Below are 15164 nucleotides of genomic sequence, written 5' to 3' on the forward strand. Positions count from 1 at the left end.
TGATGAGGTCCAGGTGCAGCTTGTGGCAGTAGCCCCTGGCAGCAGAGGATTATAGTTCAGTGGTAGAGTGCTTACCTAGCACAGGTGAGAAACTGGGTTGGAACCTCAGCACCACATCAAAAATAAATAAATGGTAAATTCTTAAAAAAGAGAACATTACACAGAATAATGGAATAATGTCACAACTAAGATACTGACTGACACAATATGCTTGTCTTAGTTTCCTCAATTTTAACAGCACACATTTGTGAACATGTCTGTGGTGTACATTTAGCTCTGTTTCCACGAGTCTTTGTTGTGGAAAGACATAATTAGTGGTTTCATCACAAGAATTTCTCTTTTGCTGTCATTTTATAACCTCCATCACCGCCCTCCCAGCTCCCTTTGCACTCAAACTCCAATTATCAATAATCTGTTGTCTATTTCCAGAATGTTTCATCTCAAAATGTTACATAACTGGAATTATACAGTATATAAACTTTTGTGTTTTAACTTACAAAAAATAATTCTGATGAATCTGTATGTATTAATGGAGTACATCTTTTTATTATTCATAAAATGAAGGTATCACATTTGCCTTATAATTTCTTTCAAAAACACCTGATATTCTGAGTTTTGCAATTACAAATAAAACTTATAATCATTTGTAGATAGTATTGGCATTTCAATGACTAAAATGAATCTGTAGATTAATTTGGGTAGTGTAACCATGTTAACAATGTTAATTATACCGATCCATAAACAATTGAGGTCTTTCCACCTTGAAGTGTTTTCTTTAGTCATTTCTTCAGTGTTTTGTAATTTTCATTGTAAAGGTTTTACTCATCCTCAGTTAATTCATTTTCATGAAAGATACTGGCCTGTAGTCTTTTATGTTGTGACCTTGTCATAGTTTAGTACCACATAATACTGTCTTCATGAAAAAGAAAGTTGGAAAGTGATCCTTTCTTTTAAATTGTATACAGTAGTTTGAGAATTAGTGCCTTTTCCCCCCCCCAAAATCTGTTCAAATTCAGCAGTGAATCTAACTGAACTTGGATTTTCTTGCTCAGTCTTTCTATTCCTATTTCAATATTATAACTTGTTACTGATGTATTAGATTTTCTGTCCTCTTATTTCAATTTCAGTGGTTTTATGTCTCCAAAGTTTGCCTATTTTTTTAAGATTTTAAAATTTATTGGCATATAGTCTTTCAAAATATTTCTTAGTGATCTTTTACCTTTTATTCATGTCTGTAATAATGTCATCTTCTCCATCTTTAATTTGAGTTTTCACCTTTTATTTTGGTTATTTAGCTAACGTCTTTGTTCATCTTTTCAAAGGACCAACTCTCAGTTTTACTAATCACTTGTATTGTTCATTTAGTCACTATTCATTTATACTCTGAACCTTTCTATTTATTCCCATTAATTTGGGTGTTTGATTTGTTGTTCTTTTAGTACGAATTTTAGGTGCATCATGGGGTTATTTATGTAAAAGCACCCTACTTTTTAAATGTAATCATTTTGTAAATTTTTCTTTTAGGCTACTTTTAGTATGTCTCACAGATTGAAGTGTGTTTTGCTTCCATTTTCATTTAATTTAAGGAACTTTAAACTTCCCCTCTGGTTTTTTCAAAGACAATGTTCATTCCATTGTGTGCTACCAAATTTCCATGTGTTTGTATAATTTCTGCATTTTTCTTGCTACTGATTTCTAGTTTTATTCCATTTGGGATGAGATAAGATGTAATAAATTATTTCAATTCAAAAAATTGTAAAGAAGTACTTGTGGAATATATGTGATACATTTTGGAAAAAGATCCACATGTTGATGAAAAGAATGTGTATTCTGCATATGGTAGATGGAATATTCTGTGGACATTTGAGAAATCAACTTGATGTGTAATATAATATAACTTATTTATTCATTGATTTTTGTCTGGATTTCTGTTGGTGAGAGTGTGGTATTAAAGTTATTCATCATTCTTATATCAAGGCCTATATCACCCTTTATGTGTGGTGATATTTGTTTTATGAAATTAGGGCCTCCAAATTTCAGGACATTTACATGTGTAATTGTTATAGCTTCTTTTTTCTTCTTTGGTACTGGGGACTGAACTCAGGGTCACTTTACCACTTTACCACTGAGCCACATGCCCAGTCCTATTTTGTATTTTATTTAGAGACAGGGTCTCATTGAGTTGCTTGACACCTCACCATGCTGGGGCTAGCTTTGAACTTGCAATCCTCCTGTCTCAGCCTCCTGAGCTGCTGAGATTATAGGCATGCACCACCATGCCCACCTTGATATAGCTTCTTGATGTATTGTTCACTTGATCAATATATAGTGAAATTGTTTCACAGATCTTGTTTAAAAGTCTATTTTGTTGAATATAATTAATGCTATCCTTGTTTTAGAATTCCATTTGCTTTTAATACTTTTTCCATCCTTTCACTTTCAGTCTGTCTTTGCATTTTGGATAAGTTTCTTCTATGTAGCATATTGTTAAGTCATTTATTTTTTAAAGCATTTAGTCAGTCTGTTACTTAATCAGAGAATTTGAGGCTATTTAATTTCAGAATTATTAAAATATATGTGTTCCTGCCATTTCAGTGATTTTTCTTCTGGTTGTTTTGAATATTTTGTGTTCATTTACTCATCTTTTATTTCTTTCATAAGTTTGATGGTCTACTACATAAATATCTGATTCCTTCCTATATCTCTTTAGCATGTCTACCCCTTGACTGTGATTTATTCTTTCACATGTTCTCATGACTGCAGTTGTCTTTATTACTCTTCTTAGTGTAGAGTTCTCTTAAATATCATCTAATAATGCTGTCCTAGTGATTATGAATTCCCTCTGCTTATGCTTATTTTGACATGTTTTTGATTATTCTTCAATTATGAATGATAACCTTGCTCTTATATTAATGTTCTTTGAGTTATTTTCTTTCAGAACTTGAAGCACATTATTTCATGCCCTTTTGGCCTTTAGAGATTTGGCTGTAAAATCTGTTTTTCTAATGGGTTTTTATTTAATATGGCATGACTCACCCTCTTTTGCAAATTTGATATTCTTTTCTTCTGCATTTTTGGCAGTTTACCTATAACATGTCATTAAAATGTTAATCTCTGATTATTTCTATATTGTGGTTCTAAATATCCCTCAAACATGGATGTCCATGTCTTTCCTAATATTCGAGAAATTTGTGACTCTTATTTCAACTTATATTGTTTCTATGCATTCAACGTATCTTTTCACCTTCTGGTATGCCAATTATATGAATGTTTGATATTTTAATGGTGTTTTGGAGGGGAGGTTTCTTTTATTTATTTCAGTCTGAATATAATATGTTGGCAAAATTACCTTTGAATTCAGATATTCTTTCTTCCTTTTGATCTAGTCTAGTATTTTGGTATTCAGCTGAGTTTTTATCTGACAACATTATTTCATTTCTAAGATTTGTGTTTGATTTTTTTCCCCAAAATTTTCTATTTGGTTTCTCATTTATATCCTGTATCTTTTTCCTTAATTCTCTGAATTATTTGTATTCTCTCAGATTTCACTGAGTTTTTTTTGAATGATCCTTTGAATTCTTTGGCATTTCATCCACATTGGTATTTTTGGAATGATAGTATGGAACTATATATTTTAGAAGATGACACATTATCTTGTTTTTCTGTATTGCTTGTATTGTTATGGTAAGATTGCTCATCTGCTAGGATGGCTATTTCTTAAATTTCATGTGGTGCCTTCACAGTATGCAACTTTCTTTTGTCAGTGTGACTTAGGTTTGTTGTATAAGTGAGTTTATTTCAAACTGGACTCCACAGTGTAATCTTCTACATCCTTGTTTGCTTTATGTATTTACATACAGAGTGTACTGCATCCTGGTCAGAGAGACCACTGTCTCTTAAGACATGTAAATATGGAGTAACTAATATTCAGGCAGATGTAGTATAGGCAGCAGAGGATGTGATAGAACATAGAGAGAAAAACAGAAAAAGAAAAAAAAATCAAGAATTCCTCTTAGCCAAAGGGCTCAGAATATTTCTCAGTAAGTTTTCTAAGACTTATGTTTATTTTGGGGGGTTTGTGGAGTCTGAAGTATATTGGAATCATAAACATTTATTTGTGTATGTTATTTAATATTAGAATTATAATTATCGCTTTAAATCATTATTCAAAAAAAGTAGAATGGTATTTTGGTTATGAGTAGTTTTTTGTGAAATTTCTATGAATTTTCTCATTATACTGAATGATAGTATTTCCAATTATGTTCTTATCAATTTTTATAAATTTCAGCTTTTCCAGAAAATTCAAGATTTGGTACATAGCTAATTTTATTTTATAGAGTTCAATAGGAACACACTTGTAAATTTATAACAGTATAAAATATACAATGTAACATTATATTGAATACATTATATTTTTTCATATATTAGTATTTATTTAAAGTTCACATATACATTTGTAATATAACATTCACTATATTTTATGCATGGTATAATCATACATGCAATGTTATATTTATGTATTTTGTAAAATTTACAAAAGTTGATACAGGATTCATATATACACACATATACCTATTCCACCATAATACTTCATTCAAGTGCATTAGTGATGGCTTTTTTTGGGTGCAAGCCCTTTTTTATATTTTCTACAGAGACAGGGTCACATGCCCATCCTAGTGTTGGCTATTATCCTGATTAAGTCACTCTTCTTTCTTTCTTCTTTGTACTTTTTCACATATTACATCTTCAGAAAGAATGCATAGAGAATTTAGCAGACAGGTATGTTCAAATAGAACTGTAACCTCCTCAGCAAAAAACTCTATGATAGCTTACCTATGTTTAATTTAACTAATGAAATAAAGCTAATTACATGCTGGAGACACCTGTGTGAAACAATAAATATGAGAAATATCTATCTTTTTTGGCTTCTATTGCATTAGTTACTTTGCCTTAAGTAATACACCTTTAGTTAAGTTTTCCTTTTTGGTTACTAGGTTTTTTAATCTGAAATATATATTATAAAGACATACTTTTCTGTGTGATAAAAACTGTATGATGTTTTAAAACTGTTAGGATCTTAATTTATACTTTTCTGTTTCTTATTGCATGATCTTAGTATCTTTGAAATTGTATTTCTTTCCTGCTTTTGGTTTTGTTTTGTTTTGTTTTAATGCAAGCTATTTCCAGCAAATATTTTAGAGTAGTAATACAAATTTTCTTGGAATGCAAGTGGAGCAGCAGTATGTTTAATTAGTGAACATTACTAAGGTGATTATTTTTCCTTCTGATGGAATAACAGCAGTACTCAACATTTGTAGCTCCTTTTTCTTGAATTGATTATTTGTAAAGGAAATAATCCTCTAAAAGAAAAATTCCAATATCTTAACTTTTGCACTGAAACCTAATAACAATCCTTCTTAGAACTGAGTGGCCTCCTTTCTCACTCTTTATCTCAAGGAATTTTATTGCACATGTTAAGTAGAATGATCAATAATTCTTTAGCACAAGGAGTCAGGAGGGTGTTCGACAGTGGAGAGGTGGTGGTGAGGCAAGGGAAGATTCAAGTGGAAGATTGTCCTCTTGCTGGTGCATCCTGGAAGTTGCAAGAGGAGCACTTGCCCCTGCCCCAGCTGCCCAGATCTTGAACTGGCACATCTGCAGGGATGCATATGAGTTGCAAGAGTTTATCTGCAGTGGAGTTACTGCTGTGGTTCAGGGTGCCCTATGCAAGCCCAGTCAAGAACATGTAGCAATAAAGTAGATCAAACTGGAAAAATTCCAGACCTGAATGTATGAACTATTAAAACAAATTCATGTCATCAATCAGTGCAGCCATCCCAGTGTAGTGACCTATTACACCTCTTTTGTGGTAAAAGTTGAACTGGGCCTGGTCATGAAATTGCTCAGTAGAGGCTCAGTGTTAGACAACATCAAATACATTGTCAACCAAGGAAAGCACAAGAAAGGAGTGGTAGAGGCAGAAACAGCAACAATTCTTAAAGAGGCTTTGGGAGACTTAGCTATCTACACAGAAATGGTCAGATTCATAGAGATTTGAAAGCTGGTAATATTCTTCTGGTTGAGGATGGTTTTGTACAAATTGCAGATTTGGGGGTAAGTGCATTCTTAGCAACAAGGGGTGATTGTACAAGGAATAGAGTATGAACAGCATTGTTTGCATCCCATGTTGGTTGGCATTCGAAGTTGTGGAACAGGTGAGAGCCCATGACTGCAAGGCTGACATGTGAAGTTTCGGATTATTGTCCATTGAAATAGCAACAGGAACAGCACAACTTACCACAAATACCTTCCTATGCACATCTTAATATGGACTTTGAAAAATGATCCACCCACTTAAGAAACCTAAGTAGAAGATAAAGAAATGAAGAAAAAATATGGCATGTCTGTTAGAAAATTCCTTTCCTGTATTTTCAAAAATATCCTAACAAAAGGCTCACAGCAGCAGAACTTTCAAATTCAACTACTTTCAGAAAGCCAGGAACAGAGAATACCTGATTGAGAAGCTGCTTACCAGAATGCCAGATAACCCAAAGAGCTAAGAGTTCCAGGGTCAAATAATCACCTCCATAAAACCAAAGAATGGGACTGGGAGTACAGTGATGAGGAAATGGATGAGAAAAGTGAAGAGGGGAAATATCGCGTTCCCTGCCCGCAGAGAAACATGACACCTGGTTGAAGTTTCAATGCTTTATTGCGCGCTGTCCTTCTGCTTCTATTGTTTCTTTTTCTTATCCTCCTTCCCTGCAGGGAAGTTACAGACCTTATATAGGTAAAACCACCAATCAAAGGAGAGCACACGAGGGAAAAGCGTGGACAGATACAGAGAGCCAAGCAGGGCATACCGATATCATGCGTTGTGCATGAGACCAGAGAACCAGTCATAAAGACTTCCTTAAAACGATGTCAGATGTTTGTGCAAAAGTTAACTGCTCTGGCTCACTGCCAGGCGCCATCTTAGCCACACCTAGGGCCAGGGGTCCCGGGTACCCTGACAGTTCCCCCTTTTTTATTATAAAATTAAAGCTCGGGACCGTGCCTGTCTTAGGTTGAGTGGTCAGCATATGTCCTTACCCGTCATCAGAGTCTGCAGAGCATGCTGCAGCTCCTGTCTTAGGTTGGTACATAGCCACCTCCTTCATTACCCATCTTTGACTACCGGTCCAGCATCGAGAGCCACACTTGTGGGGAGCTGCCGGCCTCTAGGGCGGTCATGGCCTGATGAAAGATAATCCGATCCCTGTGTTGGCTGGCTCGTAGATGCACAAACAGACGAGTGAGGAAAAGGATAACAATGAGGAGAAGCAGTCCCAAAGTGCCCAGACCTGCCCACTGTTTTACAAAATTGAAAGCAGAAGAAAACCATTCAGCCATCTCAGATACAGAAGCAATATGTACCCCAGTAGAATTAGCTTTGACAATTTCGGCTCTAAGTTGTGAGGTAAGATTATCAAATTGAGATGACCAAGTAGAAGTAAGGTAAAGTGACAAATTACTAGATAACTCAGCTGCAGTGCTGAAATTATCATATACAATAGGGGTAACACAAACAGCTCTTAAAGAGTAAACACATCCCAGTCCCAAAAGTCCTTGTAATATGTCCACTTGTTCTTGTAATAGGTCCACTCTTTGATTTACCAGGAGTAAGCCTGCCCTTAAATGTTGGTTTAAAGTCTCTTGAGTTTGTAAGGCAGTAGCTGTGTTTTCAGCTAAACGGTTGACTGCAGTCGCTGTCTGTATAGTAGTTGTCAATGCAGCAGCTGCAGTCGCGGCAGCCGCTGCCGATGCAACAACGGCTGCAACCACAGCTGCTGCGATGCCAAATTGTCTTTTATTTCTTGATAGTAGCACTGGTAATTCTGCATCTGTAACAGAGACTGGGATAGGTAGGAAGGTAGGGATGCGCATTAAGACCACGCGGGAGAAATTGGTAGCATTCCAACATTGAGAAAGGTAGCAACTAGATTGAGAGTAATCAAGGGTTGTGTTATTGGAAATATTGGTTAGTAGAAACATAAAAGGAGGGAACACACAGGCTGGAGTGGATGAGAATGTAATGTTTTTAGTACAGTTAGTATTAGTCTCAGCTCCAGCATTTTTTCCGCTCCACGTCGAAGAGTTCCATTCGCATTGTCTAAAAGATCCTCCTTTAAGAGCAAAAAAAAAAAAAAGGTTGTAAGTTAGTATATCCTGAAGTCGAGGTGAATAGCAACCAGCTATCAAAAGGATTAACGCGCTCCATGCCCATGGCGTCATGATCAGCAAAATTATCAGTGGTACGCTGGGAAGTAAAATTTGGTGTGAAGAAAAATCCATGTTGAACTGGGGTCGCTCGCTTTGTATTTTGACAACCTGTCCAAATGGGAGGTGTGGAAAATTTTGGATTACATGGAGGAAAAATTCTGGGAGTTTTAAATCCATTAGTGGGAAGAGGTAATTTGTGAGGTACAAATCCTGTGATCAAGGTAGCTTCCCCTTCCCAGTATGTCCTTGATATGGTTATTAAATTATTATTGGCATACTGAAGACCAAGCATAGCATAACCCTGGAGCGGAGCATAAGGTGATTCCATACTCTTATAAAAGAGACCCTGTACCTGCTTTTGGAGAACAATACAAGGACTAGAGTTATTATTACTAATAGCATTATCCTCAGGTATATCAAAGCATAAGGCTCCAGGGAGGGAGAAAGCGGAAGAATTATATGGTTGAGTCTCTGGATCATAAAGTGTAGTGGGTAATCCTGTAGCCGCATTGGTGGTGAACAATGGAGGGAGTAGAGAGGAAGTATTAGTTAACAGCAAATGATATGGCCAAGCTTTAACTATTGCCCATAGGTTCCGGGTCTGGCTGTCCGTTTGTGTCTTTGCAGTTATGGGAAGGCTCACTATCGTGAGGAGGAGTAGTATCACTTCCATGTTGTATAGGTCTGGTCAGTCTTTCAGGAACCCAGATCGGAGTTTGATCCTGTGAAAAAATACAAACAGACCCTCGGACCCAACGTAATACTGGATCTGGTCCTTTCCAGCAACCTGTCAATATGTCTTTCCACTTGGCCCATGTTTGAGGGACAGGGGAAGGGTTGCTATGGCGATCAGCCGCAGAGTGTCCATAATTGTCTATAGTCAAAAAATTTAAAATAAAAAGAACCAGATTAATTTTGTCCTTGGGAGATTTAAAGGAGGCTCCTATTACCCCTTTTTGTTTATTAAGACAATTTTTTAAGGTGAGATGCATCCTCTTGATTATACCTTGTCCTTGTGGATTATAGGGAATACCAGAAATCAATTGAATATTAAATGTTTGTAGAAATAGCCGGAAGCTTTTGGAGGTATAAGCAGGACCATTATCTGTTTTTATAACTTTAGGTATGCCCCAGCAAGCAAATGCTTGTAGGCAGTGTTAAATGACATCTTTTACCTTTTCTCCAGAGTGAGCAGAAGCCATGATGACCCCTGAAGCAGTGTCTACTGACACATGTACATACTTTACAGTACCGAATTCAGGAATATGAGTTACATCCATTTGCCAAACATGACTAGGTAACAATCCCCTGGGATTGACTCCAAAAGATTGTACTGGGATCAAAGGAGCACAGTGTTGACAATTTTTTACTATTTGCCAAGCCACACATTTAGAGATAGGAAATTTTCTACTCAAGGTAGTGGAATTTACATGGAATTTCTCATGAAAGAGTTTTGCTTGTTCCTCTATGGAAAAAACAAAAACGGATTTGGTAGCCATATCCACCAAATCATTTGCTCTAGCCAAAGGTCCCGGTAAATTAGAATGAGCCCTAATATGTCCTATATAGAATGGATGTTTACACTGCAGAATAAGGTTTTGCAGTGTAGTGAAATAGGAAGCCACGGTGGATAAAGAAGAAATACATGGCACAGTTTCAAGAACACTTAAAGCATTAACAACATATGAACTATTAGATAGGAGATTAAACGGCTGATTATCTGTTATTTTAAAAGCCAACACCACAGCTGCGAGCTCAGTAACTTGTGCCGAGTTAGATTGAACTATTGTAGTATGAAGTTGATCATGAACCAGTGCAGCGCCTACTCCATTATAAGATCCATCAGTAAATATAGTTATACAATTTTTAAAAGGTTGGGCACTAGTCACTTTTGGAAAAATTATGGGAGTAACTTTACAAAACTGAATCCAAGGATGTTGGGGATAATGGTTATCAAACTGAGCTGAGGTGGAACAATATAATACTGATCAATCATCATCATTATTGCTTAGCCATTTAATTTGTTGAGTGGAATAAGGGGTTATAATGATAGAAGGATGGATTTCAAAGACAGTAATGCAAGATTCTATTCCCTTAAATATTACTTGAGCAACAGCTTTGGGATATGATTGTAATATTTTAGCTGGTAGGAAGGTAGGAATAGGCATTAAGACTGCTCATGAGAACCTAGAAGCATTCCAACATTGAGAGAGAAGTTTGGAGAATAGCAGCTTGATAAATACCCTGCTTTAAAACTTGTATACTTGGAAAATATGAATACATTTAATATACAAGGAGTGACCATTTTACAATTACTTTGACACTTTAATCTTATTAAATTTAGTTTTTAAAGAAAAATTTAGACTCTGTAACATAGTACAATACTCTTAACAGTTGTTTAACCATAATTGTATAAACCCCAATTTTTAAGACTAATTGTTTTAAAGAATAAAACTTAATAGACACAAAGTTAAGAGTAAATTAGTGTTTCTAAGAAATCCTTGTTATTTTACCATGTTATTTTACCATATAGATTAAACTTTGGCTTATATCAGAACATTAGTATTTCACCTTAGGAAAAACCTTAAATAGCTTTAGCTGTTTTACATACATACAACCAACTTAGTTACACACAGACTTGTTGAAACTTGCCCTTCACTTACACACAGACTTTTTTAGCACTCACTTAGACCCTCATGTATTTCATTATATAACACTTTCTTATCCAGAAAGATTTTCTTCTTCACTAAATATAGTTGTATTTTTAGAACCTTTTATTTTTTCTTTTTTATGCGTTGACCCCCTTTTGTTTACATTTTGAAACAACTCTTATGAAATTTCTGAATTTAGATAAATTACACCATTTTAACAAGATAAAATACTTTGTTTTTTATAGTACTCTAACTGAAACACAGTTGAAACCTTTAGAACCCTTTGTATATAGAATTGTACTTGTTAAGACATAACTCTTAGTAACCTTGTTTTTAGTCAAGATATTAGACAAGTGTCCTGAACAGTATTTGCTGTCTCTTTTTTGTTGAAGAAAGGTCCTAGAAACAATTGATATTAGACATTGTTTAACATCAACATTCCATTAGTTTGACCACCTAGAGACTTGCAAGTTATTTTTAAAGACATTTCACTTTTATTAGTTTACCCAATTTAAATTGAACCTTTTTAAATCACGTGAATAAAAGTATTTGGATCCATTTTTAAATTTTAATTTTAGGAGCGCTCAGTTTTGATACAGACAAAACATGACATTAGACAGCACAACATAACACATAACACAAAATCAAAGGCCTTGTAACTTTATAGGTGAATCTCCATTGTAATGTAACAGATGTTCAAAAATAACTGTAGAGTTGGATAAAAATAAAACTGATCAAAAAAAAAGTCATGAGCTCAAAAATACAGCATTAAAAAAAAAAAAAAACAAGAATCCTGGAAAATGAGTTAGTTCTGTGTAGCAGCCAGAAGCTTAAAACAGACACCTTTTTTTTTTTTTATCTTCAGGTTACCCCCCTTTCCCGCTGAGACCGCTGCAGTTTACATTCCAATGCAGGCTTCAGCAAGGCCAGGCAGGGGGGAGGGAGGATCACCCAGGACTTTTTAACCCTTTTTCTTCCTGGTTGAGAAATCAGGTTAGGTTTGAATGCAGAAAATCACAAAACATTATTTCTTACTACTTTTGAGGAATGGAGCTGCTGAGATCTCTGCCTAGGGGGAGGACTGCTTCAAGGACATGGGTGTTCCCTCCCTAGGTGGCCATGGAGCTGCATGGAAGGGATCAGGAGGGGGGCCTTTTTCTGTCTCTTGTGATAGTTTCTCTTGATCCAACAATCCTGCATTTAAAAACCAAGGGGCTTTATCTTCTACAGTTTTTAAAAACTTCCTAGCTGAGGAAACCTTTAAAGGTGCTCCATTAGCCTTTAATAAAACCTTTAATAGGCCTTCCATGCGAACTCTAGACACCTCAGAACCCATGATTAATTTACTGTGATCACTTTTCACATAACAGTTTCAGTTCACTGGACCGCCTTCCGCTTGGTCCGGGTTGATTGATGGCCACCTTTCGCGCACCACTTTCACTTTAATATCTCCAATGTGGACCGCCTTTCGCTTAGTCCAGGGTGTAGCCGCCTTTCGCGTGCTACTTTCACTTTAATACCTTTAATGTGGACTGCTTTTCGCTTAGTCCAGGGTGTAGCCGCCTTTCGCGTGCTACTTTCACTTTAATACTTTTAAGGTGGACTGCCTTTCGCTAGTCTACTCCGAGCCGCGTTTTGCTTAGCTCTGTCTCTGGACTGCCTTTCGCTAGTCCACTCCGAGCCGCGTTTTGCTTGACTCTGTCTCCGGACTGCCTTTTGCTAGTCCTTACTTTCACTTTAATCGGACCGCATTCCGCGTGTCCCCGGACCACCTTCCGTGTGTCCTGATAGTCGCTTTACCGCGAACGTCAAGGCTGCCTTTATCACTTCTTTTTTATTATTTATAACATTAATCTCTAAAACTTACCTAGGTAGTTGCTGCTGGTTTGTTGTCTTCCGGGTCAGGTTTCTGCACTTATCGCGTTCCCTGCCCGCAGAGAAACACGACACCTGGTTGAAGTTTCAATGCTTTATTGAGCGCTGTCCTTCTGCTTCTATTGTTTCTTTTTCTTATCCTCCTTCCCTGCAGGGAAGTTACAGACCTTATATAGGTAAAACCACCAATCAAAGGAGAGCACACGAGGGAAAAGCGTGGACAGATACAGAGAGCCAAGCAGGGCACACCGATATCATGCGTTGTGCATGAGACCAGAGAACCAGTCATAAAGACTTCCTTAAAATGATGTCAGATGTTTGTGCAAAAGTTAACTGCTCTGGCTCACTGCCAGGCACCATCGTAGCCACACCTAGGGCCAGGGGTCCCGGGTACCCCGACAGGGAAAGAAGCTGCTCCTCAGGAAAAGTTACAAAGGGTAAAGAAGAAAATCTAGAGTTCTCAGTGAACACCACCAGCAGCCCAGAGCAAATACAGTCCTCCTCTGTGCATGATTCTCAGGGCCAAGCCAATGTGAGTAAAGACGACAGAGAAGCTTCTTGCACCACAAACCTCATCTTAAGATTGAGAAGCAAGGAACTTAATGATATAGAATTTAAGTTTACTCCAGGAAGAGATACAGCAGATGGTGTATCTCAGGAGCTTTTCTCTACTGACCTGGTTTATGGTCATGATGAAGTTATAGTGGCTGCTAAGTTACAGAAGATTGTAAATTATCCCAAAGCTTTAAAAAATATTGATACTTAAGTTGGGTTTTGGCTGTTATGGGGTCAGAGATTCCTGATGAAGTGAAGCTGATTGGGTCTGCTCAACTGTGTGTGAGCTGATATATGGCCCTTGCTATTACTCTGATCTGTTGTGCCCCCCTCCATACCAACTCCCTGTTCATGTCCTTACACCACCCATTCCCAGTCCCAGCAGAATCAGAATATTGAAGAGACTGGCTTCAATGAAATGGAATAAAAATATTTTTTTAAAAAAATTTAACACTCTGAGTTCTGTTTTATTGTCTAGCAATTCACTATATGAAAATGAGGAAATGCTACAGCTGTCTGACCTGATTTTTCCAAGAGCTCTTTAATATGCTTAGCATTCAGTTTAGATAGCTCATAAATGAAAAGAATCTGAAATATACTCATGTGGTCCTATTTACTGGAAGCAAAATGAATTTTCTATCAGAATCCTATTTCTCCTTTCATTTTTGTTATTTCTGTTATAATACTTGAAATGTACATCTAACAATACTGTTTCTTTTATGCTGTACTTAGAAATTAATATTCTTATAAAGAGATTTACTAGCCAAATTCTTGTTTTAAAAACTGACTGAATTTTATTTTTTATATATTTGTGCCTTACACATATTAGCTATAAGAAAAAAATGTTTTGATTATATGCTTCTTGCAGTTGATCTCTTGTTACTTAAACAGAAATTTCAGGTCTATCCTTGTAATTGTAAATTTTAATTTTTGAAATGACTGAATTATGAACTAGGATGTTTTTTCTTTTTGCCTAAAAAGCAATCCACAATCTGATTGTCTCTTGGGAAAGGAAAGTGCCTTGCAAACTTTCACATGAAGAATGTGCCTGAGGCTGATATCCTTGGGAACAGTTTCAGATCTAAAATTTCCTCTATATAAGGTGGCATATGGAAGGGCTGTTTCATTGGAACATTTAGAATGCTATGAAAATGTTGCCATTCTGTTAGGTTGCTAACTATATACCCATCTCTGATTTGGATCTCTTTAAGAGATAGGATTTGTTATTCTAAAAGTGATAAAATTGAAAATCTCAGAGTCTGTTTACTTGAAATTCTGAAAAATCATAGATGGAGTGAAAATAATAAGAAAGGGTTTGTGCAATGACTAATAGGTAAATTTCTGTAACGTTTCAAGAATAAATACTTTTAACCCAAGTAGCCTTGTGCTGAACTATATATTCTGGAAATAGTACACCTAAGGATTTTCACAGTTGGCATCTAAATTTTCAGGGAGGTGAGCTCCTAGGATGTCACTATGGTTCTTTCCTAGCTAACCCTAGAAAACAGCCAGTCTTTAATATACTTTAAAAAGGAAATATATATTAGCAATGAAGAAAAGTTTTTTACAATTTCCTTGTCATAATTATTATGTACTGGAGCCATTTTCCATTTCATTTTATTGTTTACATGATGCTTACTCAAATATGACTGCAAAGATAAAAGAAAAATGAAATTGTATTGTACAACAAAAAATCATTGGTGAGATATCATAGAAGCATAATCTGAAATAGGATAGATGCTTTGTACTTACTGAGAGATGTTTGTTCTCTTAGGGAGAAACGTGTACTAGAGTGAAAAAAGGTAAATAAGGAAGAAGAAT

General features: G+C 36.1%; 1 pseudogene; it reads left to right on the top strand.

Moving 5' to 3' along the window:
* Positions 1 to 2: 2 nt before the first annotated feature.
* LOC124974277 (STE20/SPS1-related proline-alanine-rich protein kinase-like) lies at positions 3 to 13634 on the top strand (annotated as a pseudogene).
* Positions 13635 to 15164: the final 1530 nt, after the last annotated feature.

Source organism: Sciurus carolinensis, unplaced genomic scaffold (genome assembly GCF_902686445.1).
Source record: "Sciurus carolinensis unplaced genomic scaffold, mSciCar1.2, whole genome shotgun sequence".
Lineage (NCBI taxonomy): Eukaryota > Metazoa > Chordata > Mammalia > Rodentia > Sciuridae > Sciurus > Sciurus carolinensis.